The 22,121-nt window shown below is 51.7% G+C and overlaps 1 pseudogene; it reads left to right on the forward strand.

Moving 5' to 3' along the window:
- The first annotated feature begins 10,695 nt into the window (after positions 1-10,695).
- LOC148161439 (52 kDa repressor of the inhibitor of the protein kinase pseudogene) lies at positions 10,696-16,743 on the forward strand (annotated as a pseudogene).
- Positions 16,744-22,121: the final 5,378 nt, after the last annotated feature.

Consider the following 22,121-nt stretch of genomic DNA (forward strand, 5'->3'; position numbering starts at 1 on the left):
GACGCGAGCCGGGCCACCAGGTAAACGTGCACGGGATCCCACCGCCACCAGCACGAGAGCGGTCCCGCGACGCCCAGGACGCCAGCCGGCCTCAGCACCCTTGGCGAGCCTCCCCGCGAACCGGGCCCCCACAGCGCTGGGGCCCAACCCCACGTGAACCCCCCGCCGCGGGGGGCCCCATCGGAACCTCCATCCGTCCAGTCCGTCCCCGGCAGTCGCGACCCCGAGGGAAGCGCCCCCAGGCGAGAGCGGCCCGACCCGTGTCCAGCAACACCGCCGCCAGCGGCGACTCGGGACGGGAGCGGGCGGGCGGGCGGGCAGCCGCTCGCGCGGCACGGGGAGGCGGGGCGCGCGGGGGCGCCCCCCAAGCCCCTCGGGAGACACACACACCCACGAGGCAGCAGCCGCGCGCGCGCTCGCAACACGCACGCGGGAGAGCCCCACACACGCGCCGGACACGCCGGCCAGGCCCAGCGGGATCCTCCCCCGACTCGGAGGGGGGAGGCGCAGGCCGCGGTAGGCAAAGAGCGGCGCTCGGCCCCACCGCGGGGCCGGCGGTCAGATCCCTCCTTCGCAAAAGAGGAAGCTCTGCCCAACGCGCAAGCGGTAGTCACCCCGCATCGGTGGCCACTACACGCGCAGAGGAGGGGCGGCGGCTGGGGGGTTCCGGTACCCCAAGGCACCCTCTCGGATCGCTAGAGAAGGCTTTCTCACCGAGGGTGCATCGTCCCCAACCCAATTCGTTCCCCACCCCGACCGGGCCCCCGCAGAACGGCGTTCCGGAGGCCACCAGGGCTCGGGGGGAGCAGGGGTGGGTCTGCGGCAAGGGACAGGCACAGGGCCATCCTGAGCGCTCGCGGCCGGGACCCCACGAGGAGACCGCCTTTGCCCCGCCACGCACGCCGTGCTCGCGTCACGTCACCGACCCCGCCAGGAGCTTCGCAACCTTCGGCGGGGGAACGAGAAAACGGAGACGGGCACGGCGTGCTGCTGGGCAAAAAAGGCAGCGGCCCTCGGCTGGCCAAGCGCCACAGCGCTGGCTCGGCCCGCCGCAACCGCTCACACGCCCCGCCAGGTCCAGTCCCCCCCCCCGGCACCAGCTGGCGCGCGGCAGGGGACGACGAGGCGCCCGCGCCCCACCGGGGGGCGGGGTGGGCCTCCCTTACCGACTCCACCACCCGCTCCTCGGGCACGCCACCGACAACAGGGGCCCGAGGGAGGGGTCGCTGGGAACGGGAAACGACGCCACCGGCTCGGTCTCAGGCACCTGAGACAACCTGGAGCGCTCCAGGGGCACCACGAAGGGCGAGGCGCAACGCGCACTCAGCACACGCCCAAGCGGGTGAGCAGCGCGGCGTCGGGACGGCCCTCCCCGCCGCGGGGAGGACCGCGCACCACACACGAAGCCACGGAAGGCAAGCGAGAGTGTCTGCTGCGTCAGAGGACCCCGGTCCCGCGAGCGCCGCGAAGCAGAACGCGGGAAGGCGGGGTCGGGCCGGAGCCTGCACGTCATCCCCCCCGCACCCCCGACACACCGCCACAGCGGGCGGAGGCGAAGGAGCGAGAGGACCCGCGGGCAGAACGAGAAGAGCGATCCCATTCGCCATGAATGTCCGTCCCTCGTCTGGCGCGGCTTAGGCCCGGCCCGGGAGAGCGCGAGATCACCACATCGATCAGCAAAAGACACGCCCGAAGAGGATCCCGAGGGGGGAGAGCCCGGTGAGGACAGCAACCAGAGAGCGGGCCTGCTTCAAAGCCTCACCGGCACCCCTCAAAAAACCCCAGGGCAGGAGCAGCCGGACAACCCGAGGAAGGAGAACGCCTGACACGCGGCACAGAGCCTTGCGGGACGGGGGGTTGTCACGACCGCGGCCGGATGCCCACAGCGTGGAGCGCACGGGGTAGAAGACCCACGTGCCACCTACCCACACCGTCCTCGGGTGCTGGGAGACCGGAGGCGGCACCAACGGCCTGGACCACCTGGGTGGGGGGGCGGGGCACAAGAGCCGGCGCACAGGCCCACGCGGACGGCTCAAGGCCAGCTAAGGCAGAAGCCGGGCTTGGCATCACGGTCAAAGCCCAGAGCCCCGCACCACACGCCCAGAGGCCCATCTCTCCCTTAAAGAGAGAATCGCCAAACCACAACGTGCCAGCACCTACCTGGCAGCAAAAAGTGCTCCTTTCAGGTGAGAAAACAGCCGCGCCGCCTGGCGGGGCCTAGCCACAGGTCAACGGGATCTCCTGGGACCGTGGCCCGGCCACGTGCCCCCAAGCACTATTCCATCACCCTCGTTTCCCCCCCCCGGAGCCCCCAGGGCCATCTGGTCGACCCTGGGAACGTGGTGGCAGCCGGCAGCGACTGACTGGGGACTCGCGGGAGTTGGAGCGGCCCGGATAGGCCCGCCCCCGGGCGGCCTGTCGTCCCCTGATCGGGACTTAGAAATTTCTCACAAGTTCTGCGGAGGCACCTGCGGACGCCCTCCTCCCCGGGCCTCGGGACCGCCCCATGCCGGTCCCCGACTCGCGGCCGGGACTGAGGGAAGGGGGCGACACCGCGGAGGCGTCCCCCCCCGAAGGCCGGACCTCAACGGGAATCGCAGCCTGGCCCCTTGGGGCGCTCGCGGCCCGACCCGACCCGGTCCCCACCTCCGCAGCGGACCGCCGAAAACTTGGTAACAATCTCGGGTCCCTCCGACGCCCGGGACGCCACGCGTGCCCGCGGCCGGGCCCGTCGCACCATCCACGGGCTTCCCCGCCAGGCTCAGCCCGGTCCCCAACCGCCTGAGACGGTCCCGTCCCCAACGGGAGAAAACAGCGTGACATGGAAGGCCCAACGACCGACCGGAGCCACGGGCCGGATGGCGTCCCGGCGCCGGACGCAGCCCCCCCACCCCCGCGGGCGGAGGAGGGGGCACCGGCGGGTGCTGGTCGACCCGTCCAGGCGCCCCCCTCCGAAGGCCGGCTCTCCGGGAGCGAGGAAGACGCGACAGCGACCGCAGCGCCACCACCACCCCACAAACCTGGAGGCTCAATCTCCCGCGAGCGGAGCGCGCGCCGACGGCACGGGGACAGCGGGACGGTCGCGCTAGTGTCGCCGGCCTCCTGGAACTCCGCCTCGGCGACCGCGGCCGAATACCATCCCTTGGCGACATCGCCGACGCTCCGGCGGGGACACGCTATATAAAAGCGGCCGCCAGGTGGCGCCAGACAACCGGCGCGAACAACACCGAGACACATCCGGATCGCGGGCCCGCGAAGGCGCGCAGCCGGCCGCCCGGCCGCCCGATCTCGTCCCGGCCCGCTTCGGAGGGGCTGGCGGAGGGCGGCGGAGGGCGGCGGCGGGCGGCGGAGGGCGGCGGAGGGCGGCGGCGGGCGGCGGCGGGCGGCGGCGGGCGGCGGGCGGCGGCGGGCGGCGGCGGGCGGAGGGCGGAGGGCGGAGGGCGGAGGGCGGAGGGCGGAGGGCGGAGGGCGGAGGGCGGAGGGCGGAGGGCGGAGGGCGGAGGGCGGCCCGCCCCCGCGGCGTCTGCCTCGGGAACTCCCGGCCGGCACAGGCGCGACTACAGCAGCCCAGGGGAGACTTGGAAAACGCGTCCGGGCCGCTGCCGCCGGAAAGGGGGACAACTCGCCACGGGACGCGCCCCGGCGGAGGCGGACACGAGCGGAAAATTCCCCGCAGTCACCGGCAAGCCCCGGCGGCCCGGCCGGCCGTGGGGCCCGGGCTTCCGGGAGGACTTAGACAAATGTCGGCGGGCAGGGAGGGACCGTAAAACCGAGACCAGGCCAGTACTCCGACAACCACCACCGATGAACCGTTTTTCTTCTATCGTTTCAAGGGGGGGGGGGGGGGGCGGTCCCTCTGAAGCATACGAAGAAAGCTCAGATCGTCGCACTCTTGAGTTGGGGCCGTCCCAGCAACGAACGTAGCGTAGCCGACTCAGGAGGAAATCAGCTTTAAAGGAAAAGCTTCTTTTCCCAAGTCTGTGATGTTTGGTCCATTCCCTCAACTCGATCGATGTCCGGCCTTCAGTGCCACATTATTTGCTTGGTGTCTCTCTCGTCTGTGTTTCCTCGCGTACTTTCCTAATGCTCAGGATTTATGGCTTACAGAGAACAGTTTTCAGCCTGCGGGGGGGGGGGGGGGGGCGGGGCGGGGCGGGGCGGGGCCCGGGGGGAACGTTGGGAAGTGGGACCAGGGATCTCGCTCTGGAACGTAGACGTCTGTGACGATTAAGTCGCCCGAGGAAACCACGAACAGCAGTAGCAGAGGATAGGACACTAGAGGGCAACAGAGCCCCATCCATAGGTGCTATGGCACTTGAACGCTCTCTGTGTCCAGTAGGGACCTCGAAAACACTTCACTCCCCTATCCAGGGAGGGGAGGGCAGAAGCAGCCTCCAGCAAGAATTCCTTTGATTTGAGGTAACTCTTTCTACGTTAAACCTCACCATTTCAGCAGGGGCCTTTAATGGTTTCCTTCCCAACCAAGCCTTTCTCTTTGCCTCCTCCTCACCTGCGTGAATCCCTGATCCCACTTCACAACGTTCCCCCCGCGGCCCCCCCCCGCCCCCCCGCCCACACCAGGCTGAAAACTGTTCTCTGTAAGCCATAAATCCTGAGCATTAGGAAAGTACGCGAGGAAACACAGACGAGAGAGACACCAAGCAAATAATGTGGCACTGAAGGCCGGACATCGATCGAGTTGAGGGAATGGACCAAACATCACAGACTTGGGAAAAGAAGCTTTTCCTTTAAAGCTGATTTCCTCCTGAGTCGGCTACGCTACGTTCGTTACTGGTACGGCCTCAACTCAAAAGAGTGCGACGATCAAGAGAAGGTATCGCACTAAAATCCTCACGGGTGCAGCTAATAAAAAAAAAAAAAAAAAAAGGTCACGGGTGCAGGGCTCACGTTTGTTTTTCAAGTACACGTGTTTCAGGGCACCTGGCTGGCTCGCTCGGAGGCCCACGCGACCGCGACTCTTGATCTGCGGGAGTCGTGAGTGCCAGCACCGCACTGGATGGGTGTACAGATTACATAAACAAGCAGACAGGCAAAGGGAATTGGAATCGCTATGGTGATTTCAAAGGAAACAGAACGAAACTCAGGAAATAAAGTGCCGCCGCCGCGCCCCCCCCCCCCCCCCCCCCCCCCGTTTAACGCTTATGTACAGAGGCGATAGAGACCCTGTGATGTTGGCGGACAAAGAGACATGTCGGTGGATCGAACGGAACGGATACCCAAACAGATAGGCCCCAGCCCAACGGAAGTTTGACAAACGCGCAAAGGCCGTTCAAAGGAGGAGGAAAGATGGCCCACCTCCCCACGAAATCAGAGGACGGGCGTCGGACATGCACAGGCCCAACACGCAGGCAAGAGGGCAGACAAAGAAACAAAGCTGGGGCGCCGCCTGGCTGGCTGGATCCGTGAACCGTCTGTCTGCCTTCGGCTCAGGTCCTGATCTCGGGGTCCTGGGATCCGGGCCCACATCGGGCTCCCTGCTCGGGCGGAGAGTCTGCTTCTCTCTCTCTCTCTCTCTCTCTCTCTCTCTCTCTCTCTCTCTCTCTCTCTCTCTCTCTCTCTCTTTCCCTCCCCCTCTCCCCCTCTCTCCCTCTCTCCCTCCCTCCCTCCCTCCCTCCCTCCCTCCCCCCTCCCTCCCCCACCACTTCTCTCAAGTAAATAAAAGTCTTTTCAAAAAGAATACTTAAAAGAAAAAAAAGGAAAGAGAAGAACGTCACTCACTCCCCTTCTGGCACAGGGAGGACATCTTCCAGGGGGATGCGTGGGGGATGCTTCTCGGGAGAAAAGGGGGAGAGTCTGCGCACCCTCCTTGCACCTGTGTGTTGGGGGCGGGGCTTCCTTGCTTGCTGCTGCTACTGCTAGTTTTTACAAGTGTCTACAGTTCAAAACAGTATTCTGGTTTCCTTAATATCTAAGTCTTATCTCGGGTTTGGGTTTTGATGGGAGGAGGGAGGGCCACCTTTTCTTCTGACATGGTGGACAAGGACAACAGGGATGCAAGCCTGTGCATATTCTTTTCCATCCTGGGATGAGCAGAGGATTCGGATTCAGCTCTTGCCGGATGGGATCTAATTTCTCTGTAAACTCTCAGGCAAAATATGAGGCAAACAGAGGGCGAGCAAAGGTTAGCAGAACATGGACAAGATTGGCTATGGAAGCTGGAGTTTCCAAAGCAATGATTTCATCAGAGGCACGTGAACGTCAAAGATTTCCAGGGACCATGTTTGTGGATGACTTGGGGTGTAGGTCATTTCAAAATTGCAGTGCTATCACCTGGTCACTTGAGCATACTGTCTCCAGCTCACGGCTGCAGATGCGATATGGGGCTCCTCCAGGGATGGAATTGTGCCAGAGAAAGGGAGACAGCAGCCTGTAATTGAGCCTAAGGTGTGTCTAAAAGAGTGACTCTCTACAGGGCCTTGAGGCAGAAGGAGACCTGGTAGATTTTTCTTTGTTAGGTATTTGTGGCAATGGGGTGGGTGTTTTCTGTTTATTTTCTGGACACGGTGAAAGAACTCTTCAAGTGGAAGTATTTGCACAAGGGGCCTGGCAGGATGGGAGGGTGCAGGGGTTGGTCCATTTAACAAGAAAACAGGAGAATCAGGCCTTTCAAGAACTAGGCAAAGAGAGTTTAGCTTTGCTCATCGCAGCACCTGGCACCTCAGCAAAAACAACAGAAGGTTCCCAGAATGAATTGAGGTGCAGGAGTCAGCATGAGCAGACCCCACCACCCTCAGCCCTTAGCCCTCAGCGCTGCCCCCCCCCCCCAACACACACACCCGGGCAGGCAGTGGCTATAGTCCACTCTGAGCTCCAGATCTGGGTCCCGCCCCACCCTCCAACCCCCCTACAGGGCTCCCCTGCCCTCAGCCAGAGATGTATATGGGAGGGTGTTCCCAGAACCAATCTCTCCTCACCCACAGAAATCTTGCCAACACTTTGACCACTTTGCCTGAGCTACCAACTCATCTGTACCCATGCATGGTTTTTTTCCTATGGACCAGGGGCCTAGTTCACCACTTAGGATGGACAGCACCGCCCCCGCCCCCCAGCCTACTGTTCCAATTCGACCAGAGAACTTCAGTTGGGGGGGCGGGGAGGATGGGGTGGGGGTGGGGCTGGGGCGGCTGAAGGGAGGTTCAGGGTGATCCATTCTAATGGGCCTCATTCAATCGTTTCATTCAAATGCAGAAAGCTTTCTGTTAAAGTCAGAGCCTGGGGCTTCTCTCCATTCAATGGCTTTCTTCAACTCCCCCCAACCCTTAGGCTGCAGCTTGCAAACTTCGGAGAGATAAGGGAGGGAGGGAGGAAAGGGAGGGAGGAGGGGAAGGGGAAAGAGGGTGTCTGAAGAGCTCACCTCATCTGGGGGCAAAAAGAGTCCCCTCTTTTTCCTAACCCAGGAAACTCCAGTAAGCCCTTTGAGAATCATGAATGTGGGGGATGACGTCTTACTATAATGCCTTCCAGGGGTGGGTGTGCAGGTAGGAGGGTGTGACATGGTGTGGCTGGCTGAGTCTGAGGAGGACCTTGAACACATGATGGTGGTGTCTTAGCGGTCAGAGGCCAAACACAAGCATGGAGTGATAAGGGCTAAGGACTAAGGGAGGCCTGACAGGAACAGTTCCAACTCATCCACCGAGTTACGGGCCCAGCAAACACACTCCTCTACAGCAACATTAAACAGTTTACTGATTATTGGGGCGCCTGGGTGGCTCAGTCATTAAGCATCTGCCTTCAGCTCAGGTCATCATCCCAGGGTCCTGGGATCGAGCCCCACATCAGGCTCCCTGCTCCGCGGGAAGCCCGCTTCTTCCTCTCCCACTCCCCCTGCTTGTGTTCCCTCTCTCGCTGTGCCTCTCTCTGTCAAACAAATAAATACAATCTTAAAAAACAAAAAAAGTTTCTTGATTATCCATCGACCTGTCCTCCCTCTCCCACCTGCTTCCCAAGGGAAATCCTCAGTCTCATTCCACATAGTCACTGGCTGTTTTCGCACACCGCCTTCTGTCCAGTAAGAGGAGGAAGGAAGATGGACAAACATGAACCAGCCCCACAGATGGCACCTCTGCACGGAGGGGTGAGTGTGAGTCTCATTGGGCCAATTGTGACTCTGAGCCGTGATCCCAGGATAGTTTAAAGTATGGAATGGACACAAAACCAGAAGACAACCAACAGAATGGGAGAAAATAGTTGCAAATGACATATCACATAAAGGGCTAGTATCCAAAATCTATAAAGAACTTATCAAACCCAACACCCAAAGAACAAATAATCCAATCAAGAAATGGGCAGAAGACATGAACAGACATTTTTCCAAAGAAGACATTTAATGCCCAACAGACACATGACACATGAAAAAGTGCTCCACATCACTTGGCATCAGGGAAATCCAAATCAAAACCTCAATGAGATACCACCTCACACCCGTCAGAATGGCTAAAATGAACAAGTCAGGAAACGACAGATGTTGGCGGGCATGCGGAGAAAGGGGAACCCTCCTACGCTGTTGGTGGGAATGCAAGCTGGTGCAACCACTCTGGAAAACAGTATGGAGGTTCCTCAAACAGTTGGAAATAGAGCTACCCTACGATCCAGCAATTGCACTACTGGGTATTTACCCCAAAGATACAAATGTAGGGATCCGAAGGGGTACGTGAACCCCAATATGTATAGCAGCAATGTCCACAATAGCCAAACTGTGGGAAGAGCCAAGATGTCCATCGACAGACGAATGGATAAAGAAGATGTGGTATATATATATATATATATATATATATATATATATATATATATATATACATATACATATACACACACACACACACACACACACACACACACACACAATGGAATATTATGCAGCCATCAAAAGGAATGAGATCTTGCCATTTGCAATAATGTGGATGGAACTGGAGGGTGTTATGCTGAGTGAAATAAGACAGTCAGAGAAAGACATGTATCATATGACCTCACTGCTAGGAGGAATTATTTTTTTTTTAAGATTTTATTTATTTATTTGAGAGAGAGAGAGAGAGAGAGAGAGAATGAGAGATAGAGAGCATGAGAGGAAGAGGGTCAGAGGGAGAAGCAGACTCCCCGCTGAGCAGGGAGGCCGATGTGGGACTCGATCCCGGGACTCCAGGATCATGACCTGAGCCGAAGGCAGTTGCTTAACCAACTGAGCCACCCAGGCGCCCCGATAGGAGGAATTCTTAATCTCAGGAAACAAACGGAGGGTTGCTGGAGTGGTGGGGGGTGGGAGGGATAGGGTGGCTGGGTGATAGACACTGGGGAGGGTATGTGCTATGGTGAGCGCTGTGAATTGTGCAAGACTGTTGAATCACAGATCTGGACTTCTGAAGAATGAAGGAGAGTAAGTCGGAGGGGGAGACAAACTATGAGAGACGGTGGACTCTGAAAACCAAACTGAGGGTTCTAGAGGGGAGGGGAGTGGGGGGATGGGTTAGCCTGGTGATGAGTATTAAAGACGGCACGTTCTGCGTGGAGCACTGGGTGTTATGCACAAACAATGAATCATGGAACACTACATCAAAAACTAATGATGTGGGGCGCCTTGGTGGCTGCCGGTTGAGCATCTGCTTTCAGCTCAGGTCATGATCTCAGGGTACTGGGATCGAACCCCACCCCTCTGGGGCTCCCTGCTCAATGGGGAGTCTTCTCCCTCTCCCTCTGCCCCTCCACCCACCCATGCGCGCAAGCTCTCTGTCTCTCTGTCTCTCTGTCTCTCTGTCTCTCTCTCTCTCTCTCTCTCTGTGTGTTTCTCTCTCTGTCTCTCTCTCTCTCCCCCTGTGTGTGTGTGTGTGTCTGTCTCTCCTCTCTCTCTCTCTCTCTCTCTCTCTCTCTCTCTCTCTCTCTCTCTCTCTCTCTGAAATAAATGAATAAATGAAAACAACCAATCAAACTTCAAAAAGGAAAAGGACAGGGACATTTATGATTATTCATGGCGAAAGATGGAGCATGTACATTCAGGAAACATATGTACCATAGATGCCCATGTTTACTTCAGGGTGGAGACCTGACATCTGAATGAGGCCAAACTGAGTCCCTGATGTGAGGAGGTTATCTGAGGACAAGGAGAAGAGGCTGTGGGCATGCTCTGAGAGCTGGTACAACCTGGATGGGGTGTGAGGCTCCTTTTCTCAGGTAAGGAATCAGGACCTTGCTTGTTCATAGGCTGCAGCCATTATCAGTTGACCTTGAGTCCAGACTTCTGCACAGACAGCCCGTATTTGGTAGCAGGGCTTGAAAAGACACAATAGCTGATTAGGGGGAAACAGTTCCCTGAAAAACAAGCTTTACACTTTCTGCTATAGCATCAACTTCATTAACTTTAGGGGGCACGGTTTCAGTCCCCCCCCACCCCCCCCACCCCCCCACCCCCCCCCACCCCCCCCACCCCCGTTACGACCATTCCTCGGCCTTAGGGAATTGGGATGATAATGGCTGTGGCTATTCTTGTATCTCCTCAGGGGAGGTAGGTTTTGGGGAAACAACAGTTTCGGTAAATCTTAGCTGTAACATGGCTATGTTCAGGGCTACACAGCAGTTTTTACCCTGCAGGTTAAAAGGGAATAAAAATAACAGGGAGTCAGACATGCTACATTTTTCCCTGTTATAACCTCCCCTTGTCAATCCTGCATTCCATTTCTATGACACATGGGCAGAGGTGTGCCTTCTTTAAGTGCTTCAAGCTGAATTTGGGTGCGGTAGAGGCTTTGGAATGGAAGGATCTGAGACAGTGAAGGTCGCAACTTTTGGTCCCTTGTGCTAATGGAGGGGGGTCTCAGAGATAGTTTCTTATCTGAGAACTTGGGTATTTTTCTACATGGTCTGGTACTACATGACACCATTGATGTTATCCCCGAGTGTAGTCTGAGGAACAGTAACCGTATAGTCAAACCCATTCTCTCATTCTCTCTCAAATCGATCTGATATCCATCCAGTGGGTATCCAAGAATACAGATCAGTAAATCAGTCTGAGCCCCTCCCCTGGGGGGGGGGGGGGGTTGTGGTGGTGAAGGGCTTCTTATAGCCAAGTAGCTTATAGCCAGAAAACCCATGATTTTATTTACATGGGTTCTTTTTTCTTTTTTTTCTTTAAAGATTTCTATTAAGTAATCTCTACACCTAATGTGGGGCTCGAACTCACAACCCCGCGATCAAGAGTTGCATGTTCTACCAGCTGAGCCAGCCAGCTGCCCCTATTTATATGGTTCTTATTTTCCAAAGAGGAGTTAATACAGGTGCAGCAGGGTGGAATTAAGGGTCATAGACTCTGCCTCATTCAGCAACTGATCTGATAGTTAAGAAGAGGCATTTCTATGGAAACAAAAGGAAAACACTGGTTCATGGTTGGAACAAGGGATACACCCAGTGTCTAAGTCCAGAGTGCTGCCAGTGAGAAGGTCTCTAGATGTCAGGCTTGAAGCATCCTCCAATAGAGGGGAGTGGGCAGGGGCAATCTGACGGATTTTCCTGGTGTATAGTTCAAATGTCTCGTTTTGAGTGACTCGTAGAGCAACAGGCACAGAGATTGCCTATATATGCGTTATTGTGGTCATTTCCCTGAAGTTTATCTCAAGTTATCCAGCTTTCATTTGCAAGACCTCAGGAAAAAGGACACTGTTAGTTCTTAATGATTGTAAGATAAGAGAATGGGAGAATGTTGGAAACCTTAGTTTGAAGAGTCATAGTCGGATACTCAAGGAAACCAGAAGGATCCAGGATCCAGCCCAGTTTTATAGGAAAACAACAAACGTTCAAAGATAATTAATCTAACACTCACAAAAGTGTGTTATTGAAATATAATCTTTCCCTCTAAAGTCACCTTCATTCCTGTCAAAGATAGCCAAATGAAGATTAATTTGTTTGTAAAACAAGTCCAGGTTTTTTTTCTTTTTCTCTTAAATTTTTTTTGTTATGTTAATCACCAAACATCACATCATTAGTTTTTTTTGTAGTGTTCCATGATTCATTGTTTGTGCATAACACCCAGTGCTCCACGCAGGATGTGCCCTCTTTAATACCTATCACCAGGCTAACCCATCCCCCCACCCCCCCCTCCCCTCTAGAACCCTCAGTTTGTTTTTCAGAGTCCATCGTCTCTCATGGTTCCTCTCCCCCTCCGACTTACTCCCCTTCATTCTTCCCCTCCTGCTATCTTCTTCTTCTTCTTCTTCTCCTCCTCCTCCTCCTCCTCCTCCTCCTCCTCCTCCTCCTCCCCCTCCTCCTCCTCCTTCTTCTTCTTCTTCTTCTTCTTCTTTTTTCCTTAACATATATTGCATTATTTGTTTCAGAAGTACAGATCTGTGATTCAACAGTCTGGCACAATTCACAGCGCTCACCATAGCACATACCCTCCCCAATGTCTATCACCCAGCCACCCCATCCCTCCCACCCCCCACCACTCCAGCAACCCTCTGTTTGTTTCCTGAGATTAAGAATTCCTCCTATCAGTGAGGTCATATGATACACGTCCTTCTCTGATTGACTTATAACTACCTTTTTGAAGCCGAGAACCAAGCCAAATATTTGCCATCAGATTCGCCTGCAAGACCTGTAGATTTGGGTGAATTCCTCTCTTCTTGAGGCCCTCCAAAGTTCCTGAGGTTTCTGCATCTGCCAGGAGGTGGCACTCTTCACTCACCTGGTAAGGTTGAGGGTACCTCTCTAAGCAAGGTTATCAGGCCAACATTTCCAAGGGGCTTTATTGGCTCCATAAAGTCAATCTGACTTTCTTAAAGCGGTCTCATCGTATCTGAGTCAACGCATGTGTCTCTTCGAGATGACATTCCAGGGGCACCTGGCTGGCTCAGTCGTTAGAGAGCACGACTCTTGATCTCGGGGTTGTGAGTTCGAGCCCCACGATCGGTGTAGAGATAATTTAAAAAAAAATAAAATCTGGGAGGAGCGCCTGGGTGGCTCAGTTGTCAAGCGTCTGCCTTCAGCTCAGGTCATGATCCCAGGGCTCTGGGATCGAGCCCCGCATCGGGCTCCCTGCTCCACGGAAAGCCCGCTTCTCCCTCTCCCACTCCCCCTGCTTGTGTTCCCTCTCTCGCTGTGTCCCTCTCTGTCAAATAAATAAATAATATCTTAAAAAAAAAAAAAGAGTGCCACAAACAATCCAAGAAAACCTTGTCATTTTAACAGAGAAAAGCCAAATCTCTGTCTTATACCAGTGTGCTTTTCAAACTGCCTTCTCCCAATCTTAGTCAGTCCTGACCATGCATAAAATTCCTTTTCAAAAATTCTCCTTCACAAACCCCGTCTGCAATTTCCTTTTTCATTCAGACTCGGTCTTAAAGTTTTCTTTCTTTCTTTTTCTTTCTTTCTTTCTTTCTTTCTTTCTTTCTTTCTTTCTTTCTTTCTTTCTTTCTTTCTTTCTTTCTTTCTCTCTCTCTCTCTCTCTCTCTCTCTCTCTCTCTCTCTTTCTTTCTTTCTTTCTTTCTTTCAAGATTTTATTTATTCATGAGAGACGGAGAGAGAGACAGAGACAGAGACAGAGACAGAGAGACAGAGAGAGACAGAGAGAGAGAGAGAGAGACAGAGACAGAGAGAGAGAGAGAGACAGAGAGGCAGAGGGAGAAGCAGGCTCCCAAGGAGCAGGGAGCCCAATGTGGGACTCAATCCCAGGACTCTGGGATCATGACCTGAGCCGAAGGCAGACAGACGCTTAACCATCTGAGCCACGCAGGCGCCCTAAAGTTTTCTTTCTTTAAATACCCAGTCTCGTTTCAGCACAGAATTGCTTTCTTTTCTCTCAACAAAAAATGTTTTCTCATTTCTTGTACCTCTTTTACACGTCTGCTACCTTCTCACACACGGAGGTTTTTTTTTGTTATCATTTTGTAGCGGTCCCAATTCCATGTGGCAGAATTTTAATTCTTAGAAAGCTCAGTCTCTGGTGAAACGTTAGTAGTAACCAATGGCGCACTCTCTATTACACTGGAATTCTTTAGATTGGTAAATGTATGAATATATTTCATTATTTTTATTTTTATTTATTTATTTGGACTTTATGTGGGCTCAGATACCCAATGAATTCAACCCAATTTATCACTTAACTTGGCAAAACTTCCAAGTTTCAGGTTACCAAAGATTGTGGAAGCTATCTTAAAGGTTTACCTATCGACCTTTTCCTTCATTTTACCTGTTCGCCCTGAACAAGGACCCATGAAAACTGTATGAGACAGGCAAACTCGACCATCATTTTAAGTAATTTTTGTTGACAAACTGCAACAGTTACCACTTAACTAATAAATTCGGGTAAAATACGATGTCTCATAACCTTGCACGCAAGCTTCTGTGTTGGGTTGAATTGTAACTGCTTTCTGTAATAAATGTAGGTAAAACAAAAGCTGAGTAGGCCCCTCCCTTGGGCCTGGACCCTCGAGTTGAGTTTCTGAGTCCTGGTGGAACAGGGCATTGAGTACTTAGAATTTTCTTTTTTGTACCTGTTGTAAAACAAGGGATTGTTGTAAAACAAGGGATAGCAAACGTGGTGTTTTGTTTTGTTTTTTAAGATTTTATTTACTGATTTGATGGAGAGAGACACAGTGAGAGCGGGAACACAAGCAGGGGGAGTGGGGGAGGGAGAAGCAGGCTGGCTGCCACCGAGCAGGCAGCCCAATGCGGGGCTGGATCCCAGGACCCTGGGGTGATGACCTGAGCCGAAGGCAGACGCTAAAGGACTGAGCCACCCAGGCTCCCAAACGTATTTGTTTGTTTGTTTGTTTGTTTGTCTGTTTGTTTGATTTTTGGTTTTTTATAAAGGTGATGGAGAGGTATATTTTGATAACCACAAATACAGGCTCACTGTTGTGACGGGAGCGCGGCACATTCCACTGTGAAGAACAGGATGAAGACATTTTACCTTTAACCCTTGAAGAGAAAGACAACAAAGAATACTTAAAATCTTTATTTGAAATGTTGATTCTTATGGGAAAACAAAACATACCTCTGGATGGGCATGAAACTGATGAAATCCTGGAGGGTCTCTTGACTCCGGATAACTTCCAAGCACTGCTGGAGTGCCAGATACATTCTGGCGAAGAGGTTCTGAGAAAGCGCTTTGAGACAACAGCAGTTAACACATTGTTGTGCTCGAAAACACAGCTGAAACAGATGCTAGACATCTGTGAGAGCTGCATTCATTCGGGAGGAGACCCTCAGGGAAGTGAGAGACTCCCACTTCTTTTCCATCATCACTGATGACGTAGTGGACATAGCGGGGTGAAGAACACTTGCCTGTGTTGGTGAGGTTTGTTGATGAATCTCCTAACCTGAGAGAGGAATTTGTGGGCTTCTTGCCTTATGAACCTGATGTAGAAATTTTGGCTGTAAAATTTCACACGATGGTAACTGAGAGGTGGGGGTTAAACATGGAGTATTGTCGTGGCCAGGCTTACACTGTGTCCAGTGGATTTTCTTCCAAAATGAAAGTCGTTGCTTCTAGACTTTTAGAGAAATATCCCCAAGCTGTCTACACACTTTGGTCTTCCTGTGCCTTAAATATGTGGTTGGCGAAATCAGTGCCTGTTGTGAGAGTATCTGTTGCGTTGGGAACAATTGAGGAAGTTTGTTCTTTCTTCCATCGGATCTCCACAATTGCTTTTAGAGCTTGACAATGTAATTTCTCTCCTCTTTCAGAACAATGAGGAAAAGGGTAAAGAACTGAAGGAAATCTGCCATTCTCAGTGGACAGGCAGCCACGATGCCTTTGAAATTTTAGTGGACCTCCTACAAGCACTTGTTTTATGTTTAGATGGTATAAATAGTGATACAAATATTAGATGGAATAACTGTATAGCTGGTCGAGCTTCTGTTCTCTGCAGTGCAGTAACAGATTTTGATTTCATCATGACCATTGTTGTTCTTAAAAATGTCCTATCTTTTACAAGAGCCTTTGGGAAAAACCTTCAAGGGCAAACCTCTGCTGTCTTCTTGGCAGCCAGTAGCTTGACTGCGGTGCTGCATTCACAAAATGAAGTGATGGAAAATATTGAAGTTTATCATGAATTTTGGTTCGAAGAAGCCACAAATTTGGCAACTAAGCTTGATATTCAGAAGAAACTCCCTGGGAAATCCCGCAGAGCCCAGCAAGGCAACCTGGAATCTCAGCTCACTTCTGAGAGTTACTATAAAGACACTCTAGCTGTTCCAACAGTAGAACACATTATTCAGGAACTGAAAGATATATTCTCAGAACAGCACCTCAAAGCTCTTAAATGCTTATCTCTTCTACCCTCTGTCATGGGACAGCTCAAATTCAACACATCGGATGAGCACCATGCTGACATGTACAGAAGTGACTTGCCCAATCCCGACACACTCTCAGCTGAGCTGCGTGGCTGGAGAATCAAGTGGAAACACAGAGGGAAAGACAGAGAGCTTCCATCCACCATTTATGAAGCCCTGCATCTACCAGACATCAAGTGTTTTCCTAGTGTTTATGCATTGCTGAAAGTCCTCTGTATTCTTCCTGTGATGAAGGGTGAGAATGAATGCTATGAAAATGGACGGAAGCGTCTCAGAGCATCCCCGAGGAACACTCTGACAGACCAAAGGTCAAGTAACTTGACTTTGCCAAACATAAATTTTGATATAAAACATGATCTGGATTTAATGATGGACACATACATCAAACTCTATACAACTAAGTCAGAGCTTCCTACAGATAACTCAGAAACCATCGAAAATACCTAAAAGACTTAGAGTAGGCTTTCTCTTATGTTTGATATTTGTAAAAATCTGTAAGAAATTTGAAAACATCGTACAGAAAAGCTGTCAAGTGTATGCAGGCCACTTAATCGCTGAATATCTTGACCTGCCGACCTCTCATTGAGTACATTAGTCATTGGTAATCTGCCTGTTTAAATGTTCCCTGTTTGAACTCTCATGCTTTGGAGACCTACCTGTTGCAGAAGATAGCATTGAAAGTGCCACATTACACTTCTGTGGGATCTCTGCTAATGGCACTTGGGAATTTTTTTACTTAAGTCATTTTATTTTATTTATTTTATTTATTTTTTTAAAAGATTTTATTTATTTATTTATTTATTTGAGAGAGAGAGAATGAGAGACAGAAAGCACGAGAGGGAAGAGGGTCAGAGGGAGAAGCAGACTTCCTGCTGAGCAGGGAGCCCGATGTGGGACTCGATCCCGGGACTCCAGGATCATGACCTGAGCCGAAGGCAGTCGTTCAACCAACTGAGCCACCCAGGCGCCCTTTATTTATTTTTTTTAAAGATTTTATTTATTTATTTGAGAGAATGAGAGAGAGAGCGCACATGAGAGGAGGGAGGGTCAGAGGGAGAAGCAGAGCCCCGCGCTGAGCAGGGAGCCCGATGCGGGACTTGATCCTGGAACTCCAGGATCATGACCTGAGCCGAAGGCAGTCACTTAACCAATGGAGCCACCCAGGCGCCCTAGTTAAGTCATTTTAGATAAAACATTTATTGTCACTGGATCCAATTATCTGGTATTGAGTTAGCAGTTCTTAGAAGATAAAGATTTTGAAGAGGTATGGGAGGAAGGAGTACATTTTATAAAATGTTACAATGAAGCTCAGAGTGACCTTTGAAAGGTAGGAGTGTTATCAGTATGTTTAAAAAAATCTGTAGGGTGCCTGGGTGGCTCAATCGTTAAGCGTCTGCCTTCAGCTTGGGTCATGATCCCAGGGTCCTGGGATCGAGTCCCACGTCGGGCTCCCTCCTCGGGGGAGGCCTGCTTCTCCCTCTCCCTCTCCTGCTGCCTGTGTTCCTGTTCTCGCTCTCTCTCTTTCTGTCAAATAAATAAATAAAATAAAATAAAATAAATAAATAAGTAAATAAGTAAATAAATAAATAAATAAAAATCTGTAATGGACAGTTAAGGGAGTTACGAGAGAGAGAGAGAGAGAGAGAGAGAGAGAGAGAGAGAGAGAGAGAGAGAGAGAGAGAGAGAGAGAACACGCGAGCTTGCCAGGCAAGGATTGCAGTAGAGATTTTGTCTTTCTCAAGTAAACTTAAAGGAACTAGCTGCAGGTAAAGTTTGAATGGGAGAGCCTGCCATTTTTTTTCCCTCCCCTTTAAATTTTTTATTGTTATGTTAATCACCATACATCACATCATTAGTTTTGGGATGTAGTGTTCCATGATTCATTGTTAGTGCGTAACACCCGGTGCTCCACGCAGAACGTGCCCTCTTTAATACCCATCACCAGGCTAACCCATCCCCCCACCCCCCTCCCCTCTAGAACCCTCAGTTTGTTTTTCAGAGTCCATGGTGTCTCATGGTTCTTCTCCCCCTCCGATTCCCCTCCTTCATTCTTCCCCTCCTGCTATCTTCCTCTTCTTCTTTTTTTTCTTTTCTTGAGAGCCTGCCATTGTTGTTCCACATTGGATTGTTGCTGTTTACATTCCTTTGTCAAGCCTACATCTTCATCAGCTCGTTAGCAAGTGTATGTAGAACACCCACGTCTTCATAAGCTTTTTAGCAGGTATATGTTGAACACCTGTGTTCACGGTCAAGCCAGGATCAGAGGCCGTGGATACTGACAACTTATTTGTCTGTTTTCCTCTGTCTTTTCCCACGACTGTATCTACTGCCTCGTCTTGATTTATAAACAACACCTGGAAAACCTACACATACAAGTGTTTTGTGGTTTATCTAGGAATAATACAGAAAATATTGCTGTTACTTTTGGTGAAGAAAATCAATTTTGTATAGTTTATTTCAACCGAAATAAAATGTGAATTTTGTTTAAAAAAAAATAAACCAACAACCTTGAATTGGCTTTAACGCCAAAGAAGTCGCACCTGTGTCCACTAAAAAGTCAGTCGACTGTTTCCCCCCTATCAGGCTCCTGCGGCGAAAGTCTGAAGTGGGCGGTGGTAATTCCAGGGGAGCCCTCGGGCCCCTTCCTGCTAATTTGGGAGGTGCTCCAATTTAAACCTCATAAGGAGGTGGCCCAAGGGCTTGGGGTGTTCTTTGCTCCTTGATAAGGGGGTGGGGGGGGGAGGTGGAGGAGGAGGAGGAGGAGGAGGAGGAGGAGGAGGAGGAGGAGGAGGAGGAGGAGGAGGAGGAGGAGCCCACGGCGCCGGGGTGGGGGGTGGGGGCTGGGGGAGCGGCAGCTGGGATGATGGCAGGGGAGTTGAGCGCTCCAGGCACACCAGTGGTACGGAAACGGGGCGGGGGAGGCAGCAAGGGAGCCGTTGGCAAGGCCCGGAGCAGATTTACATTTACAGTTTTGGAGGAACCTTTTCTTTTTTTTCTTTTCCTTTTCCGCCTCCGCCTATGCCACTTTCTTCATCTCGTTCTGCTAAATGGGCTTTGTCTGTGGTGGCTTTTCAGCCCTCCAGAAGCCAACGGGTTGGGCATCGGTCCCGGTGCCTGTACTTGGGGAGGAGGAGGAGTGGACTTCAGATTTCTAGCATCGGCCTGTCTTCTTCCTCCTCTTCTTCATTATTTTGACTGTTGGGAAGTGGGGGTCAGGTCAGGTGTGTTCAATTTTTGTCTATCTCTGGTCAGGTGTGTTCAATTTTTGTCTATCTCTGGACCCTCCCTCGGGTCCCTTCCCTTGAGGCATCTTTATTGTGGAGTGACATAAAAGTCCGAATGTAGGGAATTTCATCCCAGATCATGTGAGCTCGAAAAACTTCAGGGTTTCTTCTTATCTGAGTTTTACCACGCCCGATTTTTACAAGCACCCGCCTTTAAACTCATTAAATAGGGGCACCTGTGTGGCTCAGTCGTTTAAGTGTCTGCCTTGGGTTCACGTCATGATCCTGGGGCCCTGGGATGGAGCCCCACATCGGGCTCCCTGCTCCGCGGGGAGTCTGCTTCCCCCTCTCCCAATGCCCCCCCCCCCCCAGCTCGTGTGCTCTCTCACTCGCTTTCTCTCAAAGAAATGAATAAAATCTTTAAGAAAAATAAAACTCAGTAAATAGAGCTCCTTTACAAATGGATGTTAGCAATAGCACCCGGAGGTCGAGGAACTATCTCACATGCATAACACATACTACGGACACATAGACACAAACAAGATGCAAACAAATTTTAGCCTTTGTTTCATTCTTATTTGTGGAGAGGATATGAGTGGAGAGGACACGAAAGACCCAATGTTCAAATCTCCTCCTTTTATTAAAACAAATCCAACGGCGAGGCAGCATTGCCGTCTACAGATCCCGTCAATCAGTTGTTTTCCATTTCCAATGGAAACGGGGTCGGTTTATGTGCAAAGACACCAAAAGCTGCAGCACCCAACCAACCAAATGGAGACCAGAGCATCTCCCTGAGCGTGGGTTCCTCCCCACAGGTCGGGGCTTCCCTGAGGGAACCAAAGAGCTTCCTAGTTTCTGATCAGTTGGTCTCATAGCATAATTGTGTTCACAATTCAGACATGTCAAAAGAACCCCACTTGGGCCATCTGAGATTCATGTGATCGTCAACTGTTTCCCATGCAAGTAAGCACTTGCAAGTATAGGCTCCCTATGCATTGTACATTGTAGCCTGCAGGTGTTTCTTGTGAGGGTGGGCAGTTGTTTTCTCAACATTTAGTGCAGGGTCATCTATCCAGGGTTTTGGTTTGTTTTGTTGGTTTGGTTTTTTGTGCACACGCGCGTGTGTTTTCCATAAAGAATTATGAGTCATCACAATGAAGGGCATTGCAGAAAGTTAGAGAGTTTATTTTCTGTTTTTAGTATGTGCAAGGCTGTATGACTCTAATGTTATGGGAACCAGGGAGGTTTTCTTTCGTTTTCTCATCTTTATATTTGGAAGACTCCTTTTTAGGGACTGATTGCTTGAAAAGTTTTGGAAGATTTTTATATTTCTGTAGTTTCTACACCCAACATAGGGCTCAAACTCACAATCCCGAGTCCCACGCTCCACCGATGGAGGACGGAACCAGCCAGCAGCCAGGTACCCCTTGATCGATTTTTTTTTTTTTTTTTCCCCTTTTACTGAGACAGACATTCAGTGTGTGCTCAGGGCAGAAATAGAGTCCACGTGTTGAGGTTTTGCGGATTCATTTGGACCTGGGTAAATGTGAAAGCCCAGGAGAGCGGGGCCCACAAATGTTAAAAGTTGACGATTTCCTTGATCAATATTCATTTAACAGCTAATTTATTGAAAGCGCTCTTCTATGGCAAATGTCTGTGGCACGTTTGGGATATAGCAAGAACCAGATAGCTAAAGCTCCCACCTCATGGACTTAAAGTTCCAGGTGGGTGCAGAGATAGGTAGGCAGGCAGGCAGGCAGGCAGGCAGGCAGGCAGGCAGGCAGGCCGGCCGGCCAGCTGGCCGGCAGGGCGGCAAGCAAGCAAGGAAAGAGATCTAAAAGATGGCATCGGGGCACCTGGCTGGCTTGGTCGCTGGAGCGTGTGACTCTTGATCTCAGGGTTGTGAGTTCGAGCCTCACGCTGGATGTAGAGATTACCTAAACATAAAATCTTTAACAAATAGGGGCACCTGGGTGGCTCAGTTGGTTAAGCAGCTGCCTTCAGCTCAGGTCATGATCCCAGGGTCTTGGGATCGAGCCCCGCATCGGGCTCCCTGCTTGGCGGGAAGCCTGTTTCTCCTTCTCCCACTCCTCCTGCTTGTGTTCTTTCTCTAGCTGGCTGTCTCTCTCTCTCTCTCTCTCTCTCTCTCTCTCTCTCTCTCTCTCTCTCTCTGTCAGTTAAATAAATAAATAAAATAAAAAAAAATCTTTAACAAATCATAAGTGATGGGGTGCCTGGGTGGCTCAATCAGTTGAGCATGTGTGCCTTGGGCTCAGGTTCTGGGATGGAGCCCCACATCGGGCTCCCCGCTCAGCGGAGAGCCCACTTCTCCCTCTGCCCCTCACCGTACTCCTGCCCGTGCGCTCGCGTGAGCACGCTCTCTCTCTCTCTCTCTCTCTCTCTCTCTCTCTCTAATAAATAAAATCTTGCAAAAGAATAATAAATGAACGAACGAACGAACGAACGAACGAACAAACAAGACACGCCATCCAAAGGGAGCAAGCGCTTGCTTTGGGGGGGGGGGGGGAAGGAATCAAACTGGAGTATCTCCAATCCGCGACATACTCTTTATCGATCCTGCTTTCACTACTTTGCCCAGAT

Source organism: Eumetopias jubatus, unplaced genomic scaffold, assembly GCF_037043125.1.
Source record: "Eumetopias jubatus isolate StellerSeaLion01/CBP00866 unplaced genomic scaffold, mEumJub1_p1.0 scaffold_184, whole genome shotgun sequence".
NCBI classification, from domain to species: domain Eukaryota; kingdom Metazoa; phylum Chordata; class Mammalia; order Carnivora; family Otariidae; genus Eumetopias; species Eumetopias jubatus.